A 23,765-nucleotide genomic window follows, 5' to 3' on the forward strand; every position below is an offset into this window, starting at 1 on the left:
GCAAACATGGCATGCCAAATTTTATACTCAATGCCCCGAACAATGAAAGCAAGCATGCCCTACACTTTCTTTACCACCTTATTCACTTGTATTGCTTTATGGACTTGTGCCCCAAGATCCCTCTGGATATCAGTGCTCCTAAGGGTGCTGCCATTTACTGTATATTTTCTTCTTGTACTTGTCCTCCCAAAATACATCATTTCACACTTGTCTGGACTAAAATCCATCTGCCATTTCTCTACCCAACTCTCCAACAGATATAAATCCTGTTCTATCTTATGATAACCTTCCTTGTTACTCCATCAGTTTTCACATTGTCCGCAAATTTAATAAATCAGTCAATTTACATTTTAATCCAAATCATTCCTCTAATTCTTGCTGTTACAGAACTCTTGTCAGAAAAACACCCTTCCACAACTACTCTCTGTTTTCTATGATCAAGCCAGTTTTGTATCCAACTTACCAATTAACCGTGGATTCCATGTGACTGTCTTCTGGACTAGACTACCATGTGAGGCCTTGTCAAATGTTTTATTAAAATCTATGCAGACAACATCCTCTACGCTACCCTTATCAACCATTTTAATCACTTCCTCAAAGTACTCAATCAAATTTGTGAGATGAGATACCTCTCGCACAAAGCCATGCTGACTATCCCTAATAAATCCATTTTTTTTGTTCCAAATGTGAGCCAATCTTGTCCCTAAGAATCATCACTAATAATTTCTCTACAACTGATATCACCAATTTGTAATTTCCTGGTTTATCCCTCTTGCCCTTCTTAAACAAAGGAAGAACATTGGCTATTCTCCTGTCTCCTGGGGACTCCACTGTGGTTAAAGAGTATGCAAAGATCTCTGTCAAGGCCCCACCAATCTCCTCTCTCAATATTCTGGAATAAACCACATCAGGAATAGACACCCAAAACTTTCTTAATATCAAGTGCCCTAGAATAAATGTTGAATTCCTTGCTCAGTTGGGCGGCATGGTGGCTCAGTGGTTAGCACTGCAGCCTCACAGCACCAGGGGCCCGGGTTTGATTCCAGCCTCGGGTAACTGTCAGTGCGGAGTTTGCACATTCTCCCCGTGTCTGCGTGGGTTTCCTCCGGGTGCTCCGGTTTCCTCCCACAGTCCAAAGATATGCAGGCTAGGTAGATTGGCCATGCTAACTTGCCCGTAGCATTCAGGGTTGTGTGGGCTATAGGGGGATGGGTCTAAGTGGGATGCTTCAAGGGGCAGTGTGGACTTGTTGGGCCAAAGAGCGTGTTTCCACTCTGTAGGGAATCTAATTTTAAAAAATTACCAACATACCTCTTCCTAATGTTACCATCATCCATGTCCTTTCCCCTTTGTGAATAACAACACCAAGTACTCATTGAGGACCTGACCCACCTCCTCTGGCTCCACACATAAATTACTTCTTTTGCCCATTAATGGACCTCCCCTTTCCCAAGCTACTGTTTTGCTCATAATAAATGTATTAAAATGCCTTGGGATTCTCCTTAATCTTACTTGCCAAGATTGCTCCTTTCAGCCCTCCTAATTTATTCTTTACGTTCTTTCCTGCTTCTTTTATATCCCTTAAGGGACTTGTTTGGTTTCTAAATCTTACATATGCTTCATTTTCCTTTTTGACTAAACTTGCAATATCTCCTGTTTCTTGAATTTTGCCACCTTATCTTTCAACTTCACAAGAACATTCTTGACCTGAGGCCTGATCAACTAGTATTTAAAACACTCCCACATGTCAGATGTGGATTTACCCTAAAATAGCCACCTCTAATCTAATTTCTCCGGTTCCTGCCTAATACTGGTGTAATTAGCCTTCCCCCAATTTCACACATTCACCCAAAAACCATTCTTTTCTATAACTATATTAAGACTTACAGAGCCCTGTTCCCAGAATACGTTCCCACTGAAACTTCGATCAATTGGCCATTTTCATTCGCCAACACAAGGTCTTGTATGTCCCTTTCCTGGTTGAATTATCTACATATTGTTTCAAGGAGAACCTCTTGGGTGCACCAAACAAAGTTTGTACATCTCAGCCCCAGTACTAAGGGAGTACCAGTCAATATTAGGGAAGTTAAAATCACTCATTATAACAACCCTGCTGTTTTTACATCTTTCCATGGTCTGCTTGTATATCTGTTCCTCTAACTCCCGCTGGCTGTTGGGAGACTTTTAGTTTAACTCCATCATCGTAATGGATAAAAATATTTCTGTCAAAGAGTGTGCAGTAAACTTGCATACAAATTAGGCTTTTCCTGTCATTTTATCTTTGCTTAGATTTGAATGCATTAGCGCACATGATGAAAGGACCAAAGACAATGTTTGTGCATGCAAACATTTGTGGTTGAACAAATAATTCACCTCGCGTAGTGTTGGTGAAGAAATAAACTGAAAGCAAAATGGAGAAGTAAGATTTTTGACGTGAAAATGACACACGTTTAGGAAGCAATTTGAATATCAGGAGCTGTGCATAATTTTATAGTGAAATGTCAAAATAGATTCTATTTAAAAATCAAAACTAATGACTGTCAGTCTCATTGAATGACATATCAGGTTGGGTGAATTACTGCGCAGTCTTGCAGAAGCAATCTGAGGTTACGTCCACAGTGCCACCTGACTTACAGAAACACATTATTTTTGTACTCATGATTTCATGTTGCACTTAATTACACTAATTACACAAATTCCAAGTGTTACTGTAAAAGCAGGTTTTGGGATACATTTTCATCTTTTACTCAGCAATAATGATGGTGAACACTGAATTTGCAAAATACAACTAATGTTCATTTCTCTATCACCCAAGTATTGAAAACAAACATCTGGCCAAGTTCTCTTCCCTGTGCTGCCAAAAGCAACCAATAGATCCTAAATCGGACGACGTTGTGGGGTCAGACTGCCTACACAAGCAAACATATCATTTCAAACTCCACAGAATCATGCAACAGGCATGCAGGCCAACACTGTAGGAGCAAATTACTGCAGATGCTGGGATCTGCACTGGAAACTGATAACTCTTTATCAGAGTCATCCTCATTCGAAACGTTAGCTTGCTCTCTCTCCATGGATGCTGCCTGACCTGCTGTGATTTCCAGCATATGTTGTTTCCAGTGCAGGCCTTGTAGCTTGCGCTGACCCTTCAAAAGAGCTCGCCCAATAATCTCCTTCTCCTGCTCTGTATTCTGGAATTTCCTTTATCCACTATGTATCTGTTGATCGTTTGAAAACTAAAATGGAATCTGCTTCCACCATCCTTTCTAGACATGCATGATGTGTATTTTTTTTTCCTGGATGACCACTCCTTGTATCTTGCCAACTCTCTGAGTGTGTGATGTTGGCTCAGGGATTGTTTAAGGTATTTCAGTGCAACCAGTTCCCCTTTGTCCTTGCTTTGCCTTTGGCCTATCCAGTGATTAGTAATACAGTGCACACCACTGTAGGGTGTCTACAGAAGAGGTAATGGACTCTTGGATAAAAAGGAGGTTTATTGAATGATATGAATAAATATAACTTCATTTAGTGAGGCATAATGACTAGGACCTTAAGGACCTGGTACAGATCCAGCTGCTCCTCCTGAAAGTGAGTAGAATTCTCTGCACCTACCCACAGACTCTGTGTGACATCAGCGGAATGGGTGAGGCCAACGAAGCGTGTACATTTAACCCCTTCAGAGCCATCACCTTATACATCATCTCCTCCAAAATATTGCTTCCCAAAATTAACCCATTCTTCAATGTTATAACCATAATATATTTACCAGTACCATATCTTGCCCCCGTGTCTCTCTTCCCCCACCTCCACCCATGCCCCCTCATATCCCTGACTGTGGCCTGCACTTGGTCTGGTTTTTTGACCCAGCTCTCAGGAACACTGTCCTTGTATATGGAAAATGTCTTGCTTAAAAGCTGTTGACTCTGTCTCCAATCATTTCTCCACTAGAGGAGTTTTTATCCCTTGGAGGTCTTTCACTGTGATTGTTGTTCTTTATAGACGTTGTTATTGGCTCATTAGTTTATCTGAAGGAGTATTAATCTTCTGAATTTCCTTGCTGGAAGTCAGCAGAAATTTCAAAATACTTTCTTCCTTGTAACACCCTTGATTCCTGAATCAGGCAAACACTTTCCAATTGAAAGAGGTAGTCTATTTTTGGCTGTATCCTGGGTGGTCAGAGAAAGCAGCTTCTCCTTCATGAACATAGATCTGTGGATATTGGACATGGCTCCCTTGGAGATGTATGGGACTTATTCCCCTCAGGTTGTTAATGAGGATTGGACACCTTCAGTCACCCATCGTGATCGTCTGACCAATGAAATTGATTTTTCAGACTCTCAGGAATGTTACTGAAAGACTGACTGACTCAGCACTGTCTCCATCACTGGCATTGACTGTGCAGTTATAGAAGACAGATAGTTGAATATTTCCACAATTCCGCCATTTATAAATTCTGATTTCAAAGCTCAGTTTTCCACTAAATTGTAGACGTGATTTATGAACTTTTTTTAAAGGTATTCTCCAGAGGGCCGAATTCTTCTGTGAAAACTTGTGTATTCAAGAATTATAATTATTATTGAATTAAAATAATTATCAAAAACATTTAGGCCATGTTCCAAAGTAACTGTAATTTCTTTGATATTTATCTCTTAGTAACATCATCAGGAGTTAGATCTATTGGATATGACTGCGAATTCCCTTACTCAGCTTGTGTCTTCATGCTGAGTTTTAGATGATGCTATATTGAAAAAAAATGTTGCCCTTATGAAGATATTCTTGCACTTTCTATGGACCTTCTATGATCCTGAATCTATTAGGAAGTATATCTTTTTGCATTTCTTCTCAATGTATTGACTAATTTTATTATTGTAAAGATATATTAAATCTACAGCATTTCAATATTGTCTTAGATTTGCTGCTCTTTAGGTGTGTGTTCACCAATGCCATTTTCAATAAATTTATTGTAGAAATAGCTAGATTTTGTACACAATAATGTTGGACTACATCTTTTATGAGCAAGTCTTTAAACTCTGCAATAATTTCTGTAATACCATATTGAATTACCAATAAAACTTTAAATTGTATTACTGACTATTCGACAGTAAGTTGTTGCTCTCAATCTTTGAAAGTCTGTCTCTGTGTAATGTCATATCTTTGAACAACTTATGACAGCATCCTCTCTCAGGTCAGCTGAAATCTTCATCTCTGACTTCTGACTCTCCTGACTGGATGGAGCAGTAGGAATTTGCTGGGCTCCACTGACCTGTCAAACCTTAGACCAGAAATGAAAATTTAACTTCCAAATGGCTAGTGAAACAAATTATTTATTTTCAGTAGTGTTTGCTTGGGAGTTTCCTGGTTTAAGACTGTCATCTGAAATTACAGTAAGTTGGTAATTACTGCAAGTCCCTCCGCTTTCCCAAGTTGGGGAAAGGTTCAGAACAAAGAGAAAGAAAACAACAAAGAAAAATAATAAAATTTGAGGCTGGATGAACACAGCAGGCCCAGCAGCATCTCAGGAGCACAAAAGCTGACGTTTCGGGCCTAGACCCTTCATCAGAGAGGCGGATGGGGTGAGAGTTCTGGAATAAATAGGGAGAGAAGGGGAGGCGGACCGAAGATGGGGAGAAAAGAAGATAGGTGGAGAGGAGAGTATAGGTGGGGAGGTAGGGAGGGGATAGGTCAGTCCAGGGAAGACGGACAGGTCAAGGAGGTGGGATGAGGTCAGTAGGTAGGAGATGGAGGTGCGGCTTGGGGTGGGAGGAAGGGATGGGTGAGAGGAAGAACAGGTTAGGGAGGCAGAGGCAGGTTGGACTGGTTTTGGGATGCAGTGGGTGGAGGGGAAGAGCTGGGCTGCTTGTGTGGTGCAGTGGGGGGAGGGGACGAACTGGGCTGGTTTTGAGAAGCGGTGGGGGAAGGGGAGATTTTGAAGCTGGTGAAGTCCACATTGATACCATTGGGCTGCAGGTTTCCCAAGCAGAATATGAGTTGCTGTTCCTGCAACCTTCGGGTGGCATCATTGTGGCACTGCAGGAGGCCCATGATGGACATGTCATCTAAAGAATGGGAGGGGGAGTAGAAATGGTTTGCGACTGGGAGGTGCAGTTGTTTATTGCGAACCGAGCGGAGGTGTCCTGCAAAGCGGTCCCCAAGCCTCCGCTTGGTTTCCCCAATGTAGAGGAAGCCACACCGGGTACACTGGATGCAGTATACCACATTGGCAGATGTGCAGGTGAACCTCTGCTTAATGTGGAATGTCATCTTGGGGCCTGGGATAGGGGTGAGAGAGGAGGTGTGGGGGCAAGTGTAGCATTTCCTGCGGTTGCAGGGGAAGGTGCCGGGTGTGGTGGGGTTGGAGGGCAGTGTGGAGTAAACAAGGGAGTCACGGAGAGAGTGGTCTCTCCGGAAAGCAGACAGGGGTGGTGATGGAAAAATGTCTTGGGTGGTGGGGTCGGATTGTAGATGGCAGAAGTGTCGGAGGAAAATGCAAAGAAAAATACTTTTTTTTTAAAGGGAAAGGCTGGATAAGTGACATGAAGGAAGAGACAGAATATATTAACACTGTTTGATTGTCCCTTGTGGGCATGTGCAGGTTCTTGTGTTTTTTATGTAGCTGATTTGAGGCAGTGCCTCGAAGCACATGTAAGCTTGGGGATTGCATGCAGACTCTATTTTGCTTTCACTATCTGTCCAGCAGACCCTGTTCCACACTGTAAATGGGTTTAGATGACTGTGACAGCAGTCCCATGGCTCCATCAAGTCAAAATGCCTCTGTGATACTAACCTGACAATGGTTCATATTAATTCACAAATGGGAGCTGAAATGAAAGTTCCCAATTTTAAAAGTTTGAGCTTTCCTGCAGTTAAGGGAATTGAATTCGTATGTGCAAGATCCTTGCAACAATTTTCCACATTAAAGTGCTATATACATGTATGTTGTTGCTAAGCTACCTTTTCTGCTCCATCTACCATCACCACTGCAATCCAGAGAGTAGGGCTTATTCCTAATTAACTCAACCAGTAGATGAAAAAATATACTTCTCTTTTCATTGAAAGCAGCAAATAGCAGCATAAATATTTCAATGAAGAACTACCAATTTTAAAGTTACTTGTGTTCAGTTCCAAAGTAATAATAAATTAATGATTTTGCCTCACTCTGTAGAGATGGCAGTAACAGCTCACATATAACTGAGACCAAATAAATCCATTGCAGAAGAAATAGAGTAGAGTTACTCAGAACCAATGCACTGTAGTTTTTTGACATTGGCAAAACATCACACCTTCTGTTGTAGCTGGAATATATATTTTAATTATTGAGAAATCATTGTCAACAATCTTCATGCTGTCACACTTGGTTTTCTAATGGGTTTTCATACAACTAATGCTGATGATGTCATAACATCAAAAATAGTCGCAGACTAATTGCCATATCAGTACTGAATTCTGACTAGATTACAGTTTGCTATAAAATGCACGACATTTGTGCAATCCTTGACTTATTATCCTGTTATTGCATGTCATCAGGAGTTCAGGAATATGGAGGGATCAGATCAGCTATGACCTTATGGAATGGTGCAGCCATCTCACTGGACTGAGTGGTCTCCTCCCCTTCCTGATTCCTATGTTCATACATTCACATACAGTGTCAAAAGTCAGACTGCATCGGTATGAATTTTCATTTTTATTGCTGATCAGAAAGTGAGCAGTCATGGTTCTTTTACACACTAGCTGATTCTCATTTCCATGATTTCAGAGCCAATGAGAATGAGGTGGGTGAGAAATGGCAGTCAATTCAAGGAGGCAATTCATCAGTAAAGTGATGGAAGGTGTCAGTAACAGAGTTATCAAGCAGCACCTGCTCAGCAATAGCCTGCTCAGTGATACCCAGGTTGGGTTCCGCCAGGACCACTCAGCTCTTGACCTCAATACAACCTTGGTTCGAACATGGACAAAAAGAGCTGAATTCCAGAGGTGAGGTAAAAGTGACAGTCCTTGACATGATGGCTGCATTCAACCACATTCAAGAAGCTCAAGTGAAACTGAATTAATGGGAATTCAGGGGAAAACTCTCTGGTGGCTAGACTGTGATGCTACTATGGCTTTAAAAATTGTATTTTGACTTTATTTTAAAATGTGGATTTGGGACAGCAGTACAGAACTACCTATTCAAAGCAGCTTATTAGGCCTTTTTTAAAAAACACCGGAACACTAGAAGCAGCCTGAATGGGTGAAATCAGGCTCCCACAGAACCAGGGTTTGAGTTTAGCTTTTAGTAGATTTTGGGGTTTGGAAGTTATTATGTCTCTCTGTGCCACAGCCTAAAATTTTGAGTTGTCTCTCTGCTGTCAGATGTCCATGTGAGACAATCTGTTTTACTGACTATGCCACTGTCATGTGTGTAATTATGGGATGTTACTATTTTGGAACAGATGCTGTTTAAAAATTAATTAATCTATTATTTGGTTAAGCTTTCTCATAAAATTAAAGTTAGACCAATTCTTCTTTCTTTCATTTGAATTTTAACTATAGGTAAGAATAAAGAGCGTTTTGCTTAAAACCAATTTATATAACCAACTGAATTACATCTGTAACAAAGCACCTTGCAGTTGTCTTTAAATAAGATAAATGTTAGGGCATTGGCTATCTCCGCGATACACTTCCAGGTGTTATGTTCTGGTCCATTACAGGAGTCGTACCTGACACATAGGAAGATGTTGGTCGTTGTGAGAGGTCAATCATCTCAGCTCCAGGGCATCTCTGCAGGAGTTTTTCAGGATAGTGTCCAAAGTCCAACCGTCTTCAGCTGCTTCATCAATGACCTTCCCTCCATCATAAGGTCAGAAGTAGGGATGTTTGCCAATGATTGCATAATGTTCAGCACCTTTTGTGACTCCTTAGAAACTGAAGCAGTCCATGTTCAAATGCAGCAAGATCAGAACAATATCCAGGCTTGGGTTAAAAAGTTGAAAATAATATTCTCAAAATATAAATGCCAGGCAATAACTATCTCCAAGAAAAGACAATTGAATTACCAGCCCTTGACATTCAATGGTGTTACTATCACTGACTCCTCAAACACCAACATTTTGCAGGCTACCATTGAACAGAAGCTGTGGCAATCACATGAATGTAAAACAGCCAATCAGAGGCTCAGGGTCCTACAGTGAGTAACTTATCTCCTGACTTGCCAAAGCCTGTGTACCATCTACAAGGCACAAGTCAGGAGTGTGATAAAATACTCTCCACTTGCCCGGATGGGTGCAGCTTCAACAACACTCAAGAATCTTGACACCAGCCAAAACAAAGCAGCACTTGTTTGGCCTGACATCCACAAGCATCCACTCCCTCCAACACTGATGCTCAGTAGCAGCAGTGTATGCTATCTACAAGATGCAATGCAGAAATTCACCAAAGGTCCTTAGACAGCACCTTCCAAATTCACAATCACTTCCATCTAGATGGACCAGGACAGCAGATCCATAGGAACAGCACTACCTACAGTTTCCCTTCCAAATCACTCATGATCCTGACTTGGAAATATATCATTGGCCCAGTGCTACTGGGTCAGAATTCTAGAATTTTCTCCCTACGTGCATTCTGGGTCTACTTTCAGCACATGGACTAAAACATTTCAAGAAGGCAGCTCTTCACCACCTTCAAATTTTCTAACTACTGCTATCTTCTTGAATCTTTTGTTGAGTGTTAATCCATGTTAATATACACCATTTTGTTTTACTTTTGGTAATTTTCCATAGTGACTTCAGGTTTGTGGCAGACAGTAATGCAGAGTTGAACAAAAAATATTTTTGAAATTAAACTAGCAATGAGCGTTATACTAAAGAAAAGACTATGTTCTGCCTTAAAGACATGGGTGTGGTAGGGAAATAAACAAACACAGACGATTTTTCTTCTGAACCCTGAAGAAGTTTTGTGTGATTGATATTGGCTTGCTGACCAGCTGACAAAAATCCCAACACGTGGCACGGTGGCTCAGTGGTTAGCACTGCAGCCTCACAGCACCAGGGGCCCGGGTTCAATTCCCGCCTCGGGCGACTGTGTGGAGTTTGCACATTCTCCCTGTGTCTGGGTGCTTTGGTCTCCTCCCACAGTCCAAAGATGTGTAGGTTAGGTGGATTGGCCATGCTAAATTGCCCATAGTGTTCAGGGGTGTTTGGGTTATAGGGGCGTGGGTCTGGGTGGGCTGCTCCAAGGGGCGCTGTGGACTTGTTGGGTCGAAGGTCCTGTTTCCACACTGTAGGGAATCTAATCTAATCTCAACAAGGTTTTGTTCGTAAGTGGCAGCAAAATAATTGTGTTGTAACCTTTGAGGTTGTTAATTGGGCATAACACCATTATCACCTCTTATCTGAGTATGTGACATTGTTCCTGCTCTAAAAGTTATTCTCAACAGAGTTTCATACTGTGAAAAATCCTCAAACCCAGGGGCTATATAATAGACCACAGCAGGAGCCCTGATGCACTGCTGCTTCTAAATCATTTTGGTATCAAGCAGATTGAATACTTCTATTTTATGGAAAATAAGTCAATACATTAATGGGAAGATTTCTGTCTAATGCGATGACTGTAACTATTTTCTATTAAGATATAATCTTTGGGAGAAATGCCTGATGAAAAACAATGGTGGAGGGCTTGCATGTGATGCCTGATTGCTGTTCATGTAATTGAAACACAACAAGGTAGAAATTACATCTGACCAGTGATTGGTACAGGTCAATGGACCCAGTCAAACTTTAATCCATACTTCGTGTGAGTTTAAAAAATCTTACGCACAGGAATTTTACTGCACATTCACTAATACAGATGTAATAACGTTGAAAGAATATGGCACAAAGTTAAATTCTCACCTTCCATCTCGATTTATATTGTATATCAGATTTTGTTTAATTGTCCAAGGACAGAAAGTGGGAGATAGCTAGAACAGGATCAAATAACAAAGAACAGTACAACACAGGAGCAGGTCCTTTGACCTACCAAGACTGTGCTGACACATGATGCCTTTCTAAACATAAAACCTTTTGCCTCAACATGGTCTTTATCCCCTCTCTTCCCTACCTAGTTGTATATCTGTCAAAATGGTTCTTAAATGTTGCTTTAATATCTGTTTCTACCATCTCCTCTGGTAGCACATTCCAGACACTTTCCTTTATGTGTGTAAAAAACTTGCCTCTCACATCTACTTTAAACTTTCCCTCTTTTATCTTAAACCTATGCCCTTGGTAATTGACATTTCTACCCTGGGAAAATGACTCTGACTATCCATTCTGTTCGTGCTTCTCATAATTTTGAAAACCTCTATCAAGTCTTCTCTCAGTCTCTGATGTTTAAGTGAAAACAATCAAGTTTGTCCAATCTCTCCTCGTAACCAATACCCTCCAAACCAGGCAACATCCTGGTAAATTGTTTCTGTATCGTCTCCATAACCTCCATATCCTTCTGGTAGTGTGGCAACAAGAACAGTACGCGATAATCCAAATGCAGACTAATTAAAGTTCTACACAGCCACAACATGATTTGCCAATTTTATACTCTATGCCCTGATTGATGAAGGCAAGCATGCCATATGTCTTCTTGACCACCTTATCCACCTGAGTTGCTTTGTGCCACTTTCAGGGAACTGTGGACATGTATGTCTAAATCTCTCTCTATGTTGATGTTACTAATGGTTTTGCCATTTCCTGTTATACTATCCTCCTGCAATAGGTCTTCCAAAATACATAACCTTGTATTTGTCTGAATAACATTCCATCTGCTATTTCTTTGCACAAATCTCTGGCTTATCTATCTCTTGCTGTATTCTTTCGCAATCCTCCCTTCTATCCGCAGCTTCCCCCAATCTTTGCACATTTGTAAATTTACTACTCACAGTATCTACATTCTTGTCCAAAGCACTTTCATATATTAAAATAACAGGGGTCACAGCACTGATCCCTGTAGAACATGAATAGTTACAGATGTCCAGTCAGAAAATCATCCTTCCTCTCCTCAGATTCCATGTGAGTTCAAATTCTCTATCAGCCTGCTATGAGGGACCTTGTCAAAGGCCTTGCAAAAGTCCATATAAACAACATCAACCTCCTACCCTCATCAATCATCTTTGTCATTTCCTCACAAATCAATCAAGTTTGTTCGACATGACCTCACCTGCAAAAAGCCACACTGTCTATCCAAACATCAGTAAATCCTATCATTAAGAACCTTCTCCAATAATTTCCCTACCAGTGACCTAAGGCTCACCAGCCTCGAATTTCCTAAATTATCCCTGTTGTCCTTCTTAAACAAAGGAAAAATGCTGGATAACCTCCACTCCTCTGGGACCTCTCCTGTGACTACAAAAGATACAATGATTTTTTAACAAGGCCCCAGCAATTTCTTCTCCTGCCTGCCATAGCATTCTGGGATAGTTCTTGGGGAATTGTCTACCTTAATGCTGTTCAAAACACCAGAAACCTCCTTTTTTTTTACATTGACTATAAACCATGGCTTCATACACTGAAACTGAGGACAGAATAAATCCACCTACTGCCTTTTAAATATATTTTACTGTTTCATACTTCAAAAGGAGAAGTTTAGTGACAATTCTGAAATGGAAGATGGAAAGATAGCTTTCAGAGTGCACTGACTTAAAGGCAATAACTATAGGCCCTACATTGTACTGGTTGATACTATTATAAATGAGATATTTTCATTGGGACCCTGTAGGGGCTTCCACATCAAACAGCAAGGCTATTGGACAGGTTTCTGCAAAATGCTAACCTCGAGTTCAGATCCATTTGTTGTCAGTTGAAAAGAAACTTGCTGTGTGTTTGGAGATCGATCGAGAGTTCAATATTGCATCTTAAATAATTCAATGAAAATGCTTCCGGAGTTCAATAGGGCACAGCGATCCTTCTGTACAAAATGATAAATATCATGGCAGCTTCTACTTGAATTTAATCAATGTCATGCGTTCACTGGTCTTTTAAAATGACTTACCATTAAAATAGCAAAGACACAAATCAGGGGCAGATTGAATCTTAATTGCCCAAATTAAATACCCACAAAATGTACCTACTAATGCCCCCACTCTGTCCCAGTTCCCAACATTAAACCGGTTCTCTGCAGGGGAAGCCAACACTCACCTCTGGATTTGGGGTTGGGGTGTGGTGGGACCTGGGAGGGTGTGGTGGGAGCTGGAAGGGCAATGGCGGGGGCTGGGAGGGATGTGGTGAATGCAGGAGAAGGAGGTTTGGATGCTGGGAAGGGCATGATGAATGTGGCAGAGGGAGGGTTGGAGGCTGGGAAGGGATGTGGTGAATGTGGGAGAGGGAGGTTTGGAGGCTGGAGGGGTGTGGTGAATGCTGGGAAGGTGGTGGTGGGAGCTGGGAGGGGTGTAGTGAGTTCTGGAAGCAGCGTGGTGGGATGGCGAGTTTTGGAAAAGGGTGGCAGGAGCTGGAAGGATGTGGTGAGTGCTGGGAGAGGAGGTAGTGGGAGCTGGGAGGAAGGGAGTTGATTGGAGCCGGGGAGGGGTTGTGGGAGCTAGGAGTGGTGTGGTGAGTGCTGGGAGCTGGGTGGTGGGAGCTGGTGACGGGCGTGATGAGTTCTGGGAGCAGGATGGTGCGAACTGGGAGGCAGTGTTCAGTGCTGGGTGGGGGGTGTTGGGAGCTGGTGAGGGGGTAATGGGATCTGCGGGTGTTGGTGGGAGTTGACAGGAGTTGTGGTAGGAGCTAGGAGGGGACTGGTGAGTACTTGGAAGGAGAGGAAAAATCCTGCTGAGGTGGGGAATTCTGTTTTAAATATTCCAATCAGTGTAATAACTTCATTGGGCCGTGACTGTAATTTCGATGTACCTTGGGCTGAACAGGAAACTTTTGCTTCATTGCCATCACCAGGGAGAGATCCAGAGTTTAAAATAAAAAAATACAAATCCACTAAGATGGATTTACTTCTTTTGTTGGTCTTTTCAGGAATTCTTCGAAAGGCGAGACAGCAATGTTACATGTCTCTTGCTCTGGATTCCTTTTTTTCTCCCTTACACGAGTATCCCAATCCTTCACTTCCTTCCTCCTCAATCCAAACATTCCAAGCCCACCCCCAGTTTTGGTCACAATCAGTGATGTTCCTGTCACAAGAATTTCTGTTCACCTGCAGACCAGAAGCTAGGCTTATTTAGGCCTCAGCTTGGAGCGAACAAACAAGGTTTGAGTACAGGGGAGAAGGCTGAGATTAAATATTATTAATTAACCTCTTCAGATGTTTTATTACACACCTTTGGAAAAAGTGGGATTTGAACTGGGGTCTCCAGGCTCAGAGGTATGGACACTACCACTACACCAGATGTGTTCCCAGGAGAGTTGGGATTAGGATGGGCACTTCAATGAATCCTGCTTTATTCAATTCCATATCAGTTTTAATGCCTTGCTTACTGGTGACTCCCTCTAGAAACCAAACTCCTTCTCTCCATGGCTTCTCACGTTCACCATCTGCGCTGGAAACCTAAAGCAAAGGCTCAGCTGCCTCTCACTGAGCTGCCATGAATTCCACTGAAAACATTACAGACAGGCATCTATGCTTGATGACTCTGCCAGGCGCACAGCTCGTGGTGCGATGAATGAAATCAGGGAAAGATACGCCACCAGATATCCCTCCATACTGATACACCACCAGTTAAACTACGCTTGCAGCTATAATAACAGGGGCATCATGGTGGTTCAGTGGTTGTGCCCTGCTGCTTCACAGCAGCAGGGACCTTGGTTCTATTCCATTTTCAGGCAACTGTCAGTGCGTAGTTTGCAACTTCTCCCCATGTCTGCATGGGTTTCCCCCGGGGGCTCTGGTTTCCACCCACAGTCTAAAGATGTGCAGGTTAGGTGGATTGGCCATGGGAAATGCAGATTACAGAAGGAGTGTTAGGGTAGGGTAAGGTTTGGGTTTGGGTCTGGGTGGAAGCCTCTTTGGCGGGTTGGTGTGGACTTGACGGGCTGGATGGCCTGCTTTCGCACTGTAAGGTTTCTGTAAAAAAATTCTCTACACTAACATAGAACATAGAACATAGAACATTACAGCACAGTACAGGCCCTTCGGCCCTCGATGTTGTGCCGACCTGTTATACCGCTCTCAAGCCCATCTAACCTACACTATTCCATGTACGTCCATATGCTTGTCCAATGACGACTTAAATGTACCTAAAGTTGGCGAATCTACTACCGTTGCAGGCAAAGCGTTCCATTCCCTTACTACTCTCCGAGTAAAGAAACTACCTCTGACATCTGTCCTATATCTTTCACCCCTCAATTTAAAGCTATGCCCCCTCGTGCTCGCCGTCACCATCATAGGAAAAAGGCTCTCCTTATCCACCCTATCTAACCCTCTGATTATTTTATATGTTTCAATTAAGTCACCTCTCAACCTTCTTCTCTCTAATGAAAACAGCCTCAAGTCCCTCAGCCTTTCCTCGTAAGACCTTCCCTCCATACCAGGCAACATCCTGGTAAATCTCCTCTGCACCCATGTCGATCGAGATCACACGACATAGGGAAGAAGTTGGCTATTCATCCCATTGGGTCTTCTCCACTCTTTATTGGGATTATTATCTGATCTGATAACCCTCAACTCCACTTTCTGGCCTTTTCCCATAACTTGAGGAGAATTAATGGAAAGATAACAGAGAATATGAATAAAGAAATCATTCTTTGGCTCATTAAGTTTGAGTGGATTAGACAAAAGGAATAATTGAGGAAAAGGAAATAGACCGTGACCAGTGTTAGGCACTGCAAAATTCAATGCTTAGGTCACAGCTCTTCACAATTTTGATCAGTGCTTTGGATTTGGGGATTAAATATAATATTTCCAAGACTGCAGGTTATAAAAAAACTGGGTAGGTATGTTATTTGTGAGAAGGATGCAAACAGGCTTCAAAGGGTTTCCAAAAGGCTGAGTGAGTGGGTGTAAACATGGAAAATGGAATATAAGGTGAACATTAACTACTTTGGTTGGGGGAGTGGAGCTGCATGGCATGTTTTAATGGTAAGGTCCAAAAGGACCGGGGGACCTTATCCATATGACCAGATGAGTCTGCTCCACCAATCAATAAGATCATGGCTAATTGAGCTGATTACTCCATATTTCTGACCAGCCTCAAGACACTTTCACCCCTTACTTAGCAAAAATGTTGAATTTTGCCTGAAAAATATTCACAGGCTCTGCCTCCACCTCTTTTGAAGTGAGTAAGTCACATACATTCATAAATCGCTGAAAGCTAACATTCAGGAGCAGCATGCAATTAGGAAGGCAAATGTTATGTTGGCCTTTACCACAAGGGATTGGAATGCAGGGAGGAATGATGTTTTGTTTCAATTATATAGAACCCAAGGGAGGCCATACCTGGAGCAGCGTGTGTATTACCGAAGGAAGCAGACTCTTTCCAAAGAGGGAGTGCAGTGGAGATTCACCAGACTGAATCCTGGAGTAGTGCACGAGGAAATTTATTCTCCAGAGTGTATAAGAACAAAAGGTGATCTAAATTAAATGTATAAAATTCTTAAAGGCTAGACAGGGTCAATGCAGGAAGGATCCTTACCCCTGAATGGGTGTGCACTTCGCTAGAACCAGGGTGACACAGTCTCAGAATTAACAATTTTCTGAAGAAGGGTCCAGACCCAAAACGTCAGCTTTCCTGCTCCTCTGATGCTGCTTGGCCTGCTGTGTTCCTCCAGCTCCGCACTGTGTTATCTCAGATTCTCCAGCTCCTACTATCTCAGAGTAAACAAGCCTTTTAGGGTTCAGCTGAACAGGAATTTCTTGATTTTGAGGGTGATGAATATTTGGAATTCTCTACAGAAACCCAGTCTTTGAGCATGTTCTAAAATGAAATCATTAGGATTTGATTTGCTATGATATCAAGCGGCACAGAGATAGTGCAGGAAAATTGTGTGAATATTGATGAATTGTACAAAATGATGCAGCATGCCAAGAGGTTGAATGGCCTTCTCTGGCTCCTATGTTCTTCTCTTCCTTTGATCAATCTCTAACTCATCAAGCTGACTTCCACTTGTCGTCAGAGATAATGGGAACTGCAGATGCTGGAGAATCCAAGATAACAAAGTGTGGAGCTGGATGAACACAGCAGGCCAAGCAGCATCTCAGGAGCACAAAAGCTGACGTTTCGGGCCTAGACCCTTTATCAGAGAGGGGGATGGAGAGAGGGTTCTGAAATAAATAGTTCAGTACTTGTACAATTTGGGAACGTTCCTATGATATCCACAGGAACATCTGTGCCTCTTTTGTAGTCAGCAAGGTCTCTGTACAAACCATGCAACATTTATGGAGTTTTACCATTAGTCAGATCAAAGATGCTTAGACTTCAAAAAATTTGACAACATGTCGCTATTTTTAGCATTTTCCTTGAGTTTGATCTTTACTTGTTTATAAGAAAATGACTTAAAGCTTTGGGAGAAAATTATAGAAAAGGCTTTAAAATGTCAAAAATTAAATTACATGTTGCTCCTGTTTCTAAAGCAGGCAATTTTCAGAGAAGACTTGCTAACCTTTCTTCCTCATTTAATTTTTGTTCTCTCTCAGCCAGCTTGATACAATAGTGTTTGTTCTGATCATTCCCCACAGAGAGGTTTTATATTTAGACAAGCAGCAACTGAGTACAGCGCTGAAATTAAACAGAAATGTGGACTCTGTCTGACTGCTCTTTTTGGAAATCTTTTATATTTTTAATCCCAGATAATTTTTGTAAAATACCATTCATTCATTCATTCATTCAACTGAAGGAATATCACACACATCCTCCAGGTAGGATCTGATTTTAGGAAGGGTTAACCTTGAGAAACTTTTTCTTTCAACACTTTGACCCATGACCTTAAACATTGAGTGAGTTGAGGAATGCTGGAGACATCCAGCACCCCTGAGCCTGTTCCCTAATTCATGGGGATCACAGCGGCACAGTTATAAAATCATTGGGCTAGGAATCCAAACACCAAGGCTCATGCTTATAGGGACATGGTTCCAATTCTATCATTTCAGCTGGTGGGATCTGCATCCAAACAACAAATCAAGGGCACAATGTTAGTCGCAATATGGAAGTGAAGTATAAAAATAGGGGGGTCTGGCTAAACTGTGCACAACACTAATTAGGTCACAGTTGGAATACTGCGAACAGTTTTGGTCCTCTTATCTCAGGAAAGATGCACTAGCTTTAGAGGTGTCGTGCCTGCAATGAGGTCAGTCAGATGCATCCTATTGACCATGACATTCTTGATTAGGGTTTTTAACCTGGGCCAAACAGGGTGCCTTGGCCAACAAAAATAAACAGCAGATTTCCCCTTTCCAATGCTGTTTTGATTTAGTCCTCACCCTCCCTTTCACTTTATGTTTCACATGAGCATTGTCCCTGCCAGGCTCTGTTTTGTCACTGGTTCCCTGGCCACATGGGTGTTTTTTTCCTGGTGGTGGAACATTGGCAAAGTTATTTTAACTCCTGCTGTCTCTCACTGTGTCCTTCACCTTCACACACACAACACGAGTGCTTGGGAAAATAAGCACAGCGGCTGCATGGCTGAGCTGGCTGGTCAGAGCCCATTTACAGTGCACATGTAAATAAAGGGTGACTCGGTGTCAGGATATTGGTCTCTGTAGTTATCTCAGGCACCTTATCTCAGGAAAGATATACTGGTATTAGAGACAGTTGAGGGAAAATTCACTAGGCTGCTACCGGCTATGAAAGGACTGTCTTATGAGGAACAGTTAAGTAGGTCAGCTCTGTATTCAGTGGAGTTTGGAAGAGTGAGTGGTTTATTTTAATGAAACATACAAGATCCCTAGGGAACTTGACAAGATAGATATAGAAAGGTTGTCCTTCCTTGTGGGAGAGTTTCGACCAGAGGGCATCATCTCAGAGTAAGAGATCACCCAGTTAAGGTAGGAATGAAAAGGTTTTTATTTCTTTTAGTTGGTGATGAACCTGTGGAGGTTTTTAATGCAGAACCAGTAGCGGCTGGCTCATTAAGTATATTCAATGCCGAGATAGAAAACTTTTAATCTCTAAAGTAATCAACAGTTCTTCGGCAAAACAGGAATGTGCCATGATCTGATTGAAAGGTAAAGCAAGCTTGATGGGCCAAATGGCCTGCTTCTGATTTATGTTTTTATGGTAAACTGGTAATGAAAATGCATATGGATCAGTGACGTCATTTAGGAAAGAAATCTATGAGATGTATCTTTTATTCATTCACTCACTGGACATGGGTACCACTGACTGGGCCAGTATTTATTGTCCTTCCCTTGTTACCCTTAAGAAGGTGGTGTTGAGCTGTCTTCTTCAACTGCTGCAGTCCTTGTGCTATAGGCAGTTTCATAATATCCTTAGGAAGGGAGCTCTAGGGTTTTGACCCAGTGACACTGAAGGAACAACAATACATTTCTTAGGATGGTGAGTGGCTTGGGGAGCAATTTGCAGTGGTTAGTGTTCCCATGTATCTGCTGCCATTGTCTTTCTAGTTGGAAGTGGTCACAGGTAATAAACACTGCTGGTACTGAGCATCATTGGTGGAGGGAGTGGATGTTTGCGGATGTGGTGCTAATCAAATGGGCTGTTTTGTCCTGGGTTGATGTCAAGGTTCTTGCATGTTGTTGGAGCTTCACCGGTCCAGGCCACTGGGGAACATTTCATCACACTCCTGGCTTATGCCTTGCAGATGGTGGTCAGGTTCTGGGGAGTCAGGAGGGGCATTACTCATTGCAGTACTCATTCCAAGACTCTGACCTACTCTTGCAGCCACTGTGTTTATGTGGTTAATCCAGCTAAGTTTCTGGTCAATGGTAATTCCCAGGATGTTGACAGTGGGGGATTCAGTGATGGTAACACCATTGAATGTCAATGGGTTGCTGGTTAGGTTGTTTCATATTGGAGATGGTCATTGCCTAGAATGTTACTTGCCGCTTGTTAAGTCAAGCCTGGATACTGTCCTGGTTTTCTTACAATTAAGTATGAGCAGCTTCAGTATCTGAGGAGTCACGAATGGTACTGAACAGTGTGCAATCATCGGCGGACATGTCCACTTCTGACCTTATGATGGAGCAGAGGTCATTGATGCAGCAAAACTGAAGATGGTTGGGGCTTGGACACTATCCTAAGGAACTCCTGCAGAGATGTCCTAGAGCTGAGATGACTAACCTATAACAACCACAGCCATTTTCCTGTAAGCTAGATATGACTCCAGTTCTGAGGAAGGGTCACTCATCCAAAATGTTAACTTCGATTTCTCTCCACGGATGCTGCCAGATTTGTTGAGCTTTTCCAGCCATTCCTATTTTTGTCTCTGATTTACGGAATCCGCAGTTTCAGTTTTTAAGATTCCAACCGGCATGGACTTTGTTCCCTCATAGCCATCGATTGCAGTTTTGTTAGGGCTCCTTGATGATAGACTCAGTTGAATGCAGCCTCGATGTCAAGGGCTGTTATTCTCACTGGGCCCTCATCTCACCTGTTTGGTGTGCATGTGACTCCAGGCCCACAGCAATGTGGTTGACCCCTAACTGCCTTCTGCATAGGCCAAGCAAGTCACTGAGTTCCAGGATAATGAAGGATAGACAATAGGTGCTGACCTTGGCAGGAATGCTCACATCCTATGAAAGAATCAAATGAAAGTTTGATTTACTCACATTTGATGATCTTTATTCTTAGAATTGACTATTAATCACAATTTTGAAAATTTAAATGTTTCCCTGACATCCACAGCCTTTGTAGGGAAGTGACCTATGAAAGAATCAAATGAAAGTTTGATTTACTCACATTTGATGATCTTTATTCTTAGAATTGACTATTAATCACAATTTTGAAAATTTAAATGTTTCCCTGACATCCACAGCCTTTGTAGGGAAGTGACCTTTAAATTCTTACCAGCGTTTCATAAAGAAATACTTTCTCCTTTCACCCCGAAATAGTTTAACTCTAGTATTCAGATAGTGCCTGCTTATGCAGAATTTTATCCAATTTAAATCACTTGTCTGCAGTCAATCCTTTCTGAATCAGCGTAATTACATCACCCCTCATCCTTCCAAACTCCAGGAAATCTTGTTCAACATTTTACAACAAGAAAGGGACAGGAAGAAAGTCATAATTTGAGTAGGATCTTTTGAGCCTCTAATATTCATTTCAGTCCTTGTGATCACACATTAATTTGCGAGGACACAATTGGGCGATGTTCATTTGTAGACATTTGGCAAGCAACTTGCTCAGGAATGTCCCAACATACCTCTGGAGCAGGTTAGATTTGAACATGGGTCTCCCAGCTCAGAGGTAGGGATATTACCACTGCACTACAAGAACTCTCAGGTTTGTTTACAGGAAGGAGCTTGTGCTCTCCATTGCAAACTGCTGCACCCCATTGTTCACAAAGCAACCATAATCCTATTAAATATCTTCGTGTATCATTGCAGCCAGCCGACAGCCAGACGTTCCAACAATAACATTACTTCTATAATATCTTTTATGATCTAAGGCCTTGCACAGGAGCATTACCAGCCAAACTCTGACAATGAGTCACAGAAGGATATATTAAACAATTTTCTCAATTAAACAATTTAGGAGACTTTATGGATTTCTCTGGAGGAGAGGAACTAGGTACAGTAGCGTCATAACATTGGCCTGTGACTGTAAACTGACATTCCTGTGGGGAGTGTGGCTGTAGGTCTTCCCTGACAATGCCGATCAGACACACAGTTTTACAACAGTATTCAGTTGTACTGACAATGTAAGAACTGATCAGCTACATATCAGAAAATCAAGTGTGTGAAAAGTAATGAAGTGACAAGACTCCCGATTCATAGAATAAACCTTACTTTCTACTGATTTGGATTCCCTTCAGATTGAGTTTAATCACGAGTCACAGTAGCAGCTAAAGATAAGTTAGCATCAATAAAGCAGTCATCTGGCACTTTGAAATTCTCAGTGGTCTCCATGTAAACAGATGGAGCTGCTAGATTGCCACTTTACGTTGGACACATTGTCAGGAGTTCCTTGGACTGTTTTATATAAAGCTATAAAACTAGTTCTGTACACCGCAAGGAATATCAGGGAGTAATTATACAAATATAATTTATCAACATACTCCTCTACTGGATTCAAAACAGAGCAGATTCACAAATTGTGAAACTGTTGGAATCAATGAAACAATTTTTACTGAAAATGACAACAGGCCCACAGACATTTGGGTAGTTTCAATCAGTGCCTTTCTGTAGCCACCCCAGCAGAGACCTGGCAGGGAGAGGTCAATCAGGATTAACATGGTAGTTCAGGTTAACAGTTGAGTGAGAGTTCGGGGGATAGCAAGGACTGCAGATGCTGGCAGTCAGAGTCAATAAAATGTTGAGCTGGAGGAGCACAGTAGGTCAGACAGCACTGTAGGAGCAGGAACGTTGATGTTTCAGGTCCTGGTGAAGACCCAAAACAATGACTTTCATGCTCCTCTGATGCTGTCTGACCTGCTGTGCTCCTCCAGGTCTGCATTTTAACAGCAGGAAGACCAGGCACTGCTGGCCTACCTGAGTGACAAAGCACATGATTACCATTCCAAACAGGAAGTCCCTTGGCATTTCAAATGGTTAAGTGTGTGCTGAAAGTTACCAGGTGTGTCAGAAGTTACCAGTATAGTTAGGATTAAGAGTGCAGTGAGGGGTTTACAGTGCAATTTCTGCTAACTGTGTTGTCAGGATTAACAATGCACAGTTCATGTTTACTGTGCAATGAGTGACATTAAGGTCAGATTAAAGAGAATCTTGTGTATTATTCATGGTAGGTTTGTGGGCAGTGGGGGATTTCATCAGGAAATTTAATGAATGGCTGCCTTCACCTGTTAACTCCACAGCCTTCACTCTCCACTGCCACTTCAGGCTGTTAATTGGGCGTTAATGCCCAGTGAAGGAGCCTGTCTGTCTCCACTAGTAGCAATGCAGCTGGGAGCATGCCATCCAGGCCCTGACATGTCAGTTTCTGGGCACCTGGAGTGGGGCATTCTTCATTCAAACACCCTTGATGCTTCACCACCAAACCGGGTATTGGGCTGGGTGAAGCTCACTGATGGAAATCCCCCCTGCCTTTACTGTGAGATCCCTTTATCCCTCAACCTACTGCCCCTGACCTCCTTTCTGTCATCCCCCAACCTGTTATTTCAGTCACGCCTTAGTTGAGGCCATAGAATGCAGTTCCAGCAGCTGTCACTGTCTCCTAGAGTTGCTGTTGAGCATCGAAGAGCTGCTAACCTTTTATTTGCCATCAGATCTCAACAGGTGGGATTTCTGCCCCAGGATGTGGTAACAGTGAGGGGAAGGGATTGGGGTGGGTGTGGGGGTCCAGGATACTGTGCGGAAGACCAGACACTGCTGACTTGCCTGAGTGATAAAGCACATGACTACCATTCCCAAGAGGAAGTCCCTTGGTCTTTCAATATCTCTCCAATCAGAGTCTCCACAAGATCCTGTCCACAGTGGTCCCCACCCCTCTGTTTAATCCCCATCCAAACTAAATGATTATGTCACACAGGAAATTAGGGGGCGATTGGAAACAGAAATGCTGACTGCACAAATCAATAACTATGAGCTATACAGTTGCAGATTCTCCAGAAAGAGCTGGGGAGCAGAATCACAGCTGTAGAAGACTGTGAATAAATATTCCTGCTTCAGTTCTGTCCCTTCTCTGATTAGAGACTTCCTTTCGTGCACACCGCCCCGGCACCCAACACCAATCAAATTGGTTGCACTGC

At 42.3% G+C, this 23,765-nt stretch overlaps 1 protein-coding gene across 11 annotated transcripts in view; it reads right to left on the bottom strand.

Annotated features, from left to right (window-relative positions):
• The window catches only part of LOC125467601 (cadherin-18-like), a 588,086-nt gene that overhangs the window by 417,872 nt on the left and 146,449 nt on the right, over positions 1–23,765 (bottom strand). For 3 of the 11 annotated variants that reach the window (XM_059651816.1, XM_059651806.1, XM_059651794.1), the window contains exon 3: positions 20,490–20,631. The exons of 5 other annotated variants lie outside the window; for them this stretch is intronic. The gene's annotated coding sequence lies outside the window, so the exon portion shown is untranslated. Of the gene's footprint in view, positions 1–12,774; positions 12,790–19,242; positions 19,258–20,179; positions 20,206–20,489; positions 20,632–23,765 lie in introns of those variants that run through there. 3 more of the 11 variants (XM_059651840.1, XM_059651837.1, XM_059651845.1) reach the window with 3 other exon arrangements.

The sequence above is a fragment of the Stegostoma tigrinum genome, chromosome 2 (genome assembly GCF_030684315.1).
Source record: "Stegostoma tigrinum isolate sSteTig4 chromosome 2, sSteTig4.hap1, whole genome shotgun sequence".
NCBI classification, from domain to species: Eukaryota; Metazoa; Chordata; class Chondrichthyes; order Orectolobiformes; family Stegostomatidae; genus Stegostoma; species Stegostoma tigrinum.